This window comes from Chinchilla lanigera, unplaced genomic scaffold (assembly GCF_000276665.1).
Source record: "Chinchilla lanigera isolate Chin_1 unplaced genomic scaffold, ChiLan1.0 scaffold00067, whole genome shotgun sequence".
Lineage (NCBI taxonomy): Eukaryota > Metazoa > Chordata > Mammalia > Rodentia > Chinchillidae > Chinchilla > Chinchilla lanigera.
Genome location: NW_004955468.1, coordinates 2,257,860 through 2,259,485, shown reverse-complemented (window position 1 = coordinate 2,259,485; position 1,626 = coordinate 2,257,860).

The following is a 1,626-nucleotide window of genomic DNA, read 5'->3' as shown; positions in this document are numbered from 1 at the left end:
TTTGAGACCAAGTCTTGCTATGCAGTTCAGGCTGGCCCTGAACTCACTTTGTAGTCCAGGCTAGCTTCAAACTTGCAGCAGTCTTCCTGCCTCAGCCTCTCAAGTGCTGGAATTACAGGTCTGTACCACCACACTCCTCAGACCATTGAATTCTACATTAACTTCAGGGAGGATATAATGCCAATATTTTTCAAACTCTTTAATGAAATTAAAAGGCAAGGAGTACTTCTGAATTTATTCCTGGAAGCTAGTATTACCCTGATTCCAAAACTAGACAAGGACCCAATTTAAAAAGAAAAGTACAGGTCAACCTTTTAAATGAACCTAGACTCAAAAATTCTCAGTAAGATAGTGGCCAACAGAATCTTAACAGATCATGAAAAAGATCATATATCATGACCAAGTAGTCTTCATCTCAGGGATGCAAGGATAGTTCAACATCTCTAAATCAATAAATGTAGTATACCACATAACCAAAAGGATAGAAATCACATAATTATTCCAATAGATGTAGGAAAGCCTTTGACAAAATCCAACATCCATTTATGATTAAAAAAAAAAAACCTGAAGAAGTATTGAAGGATCTTATCTCAATCTGAGAAAAGCCACTTATGAAAAACCTACTGGCAACATAATAGGAAAAAATAAAGATTTTCCTCTATCACTACTCCTGTTCAGTATGGTACTCAAAACATTTGCCAAAGCAATCAGGCAAGAGAAAGAAAGAAAAGGGATATGTACAGGAAAGGAAGAAATCAAACTATCCTTGTTCAAAGATGACATGATCCTTTACATAGAAGACACAAAAACTCTACCAAAAGACTTGAAGAATTAATACATTCCGCAAGGTAGCAGGATATGGTATCAATGAAAAAACAATAGTGTTCTTGTACACCAATAATGAACTCATCAAGAAATTAGGAAAACACCATACACAATAGCATCAATAAAAATGAAATATTTAGGAATTAACCTAACAAAGTGACCTGGTTACTTTTCTTGCTGAAACAAAATACCCAATGCCCAAAATTAAGGAAGAAAGGGATTTATTTAGCTTACTGTTTGTGGATGTTTTCAGTCCATACTCAGCTGGCTCTAAGGCAGAGTGGCATATGGCAGAGGGCAACAGTCCATGGCAGCCAAAGATAGCAAAAGCAACAAGAACAAAAGGGAGGAGTGGCAGCTGGAAGAGCAAGCCTCTTTTCCTCCCTTACAGTGTATGTAAACTACCCACCCCAGGGCAGGTATAGCACTCACACCCATAATCCCAGCACTAGACTATGGATCAGTCATAAGCTCTAGAAGCCCACACCCATGATTGCATGAGGCTTTGGGGGAACATCCAGACACAAACCGTAACACAAAGGAAATGAAACACTTAATAATGAAACCTCAGTACTCTGAAAAAGCAGATCAAAGAGGAAATCATGAAATGGAAAGAGAAACCCTGTTCCTTGATAGGCAGAATTAATACTGTCTAAATGGTCACACTTTCAAAACTGATAGAGGTAACCCAGTCAAAATACCAACAGTTTTCTTCACAGAACTAGAGAAAACAATCCTAAAATTCATATAGAATCAGAAGAGGTCCAAAATAGCTAAAGCAATCCTGGGCAATAATAACAA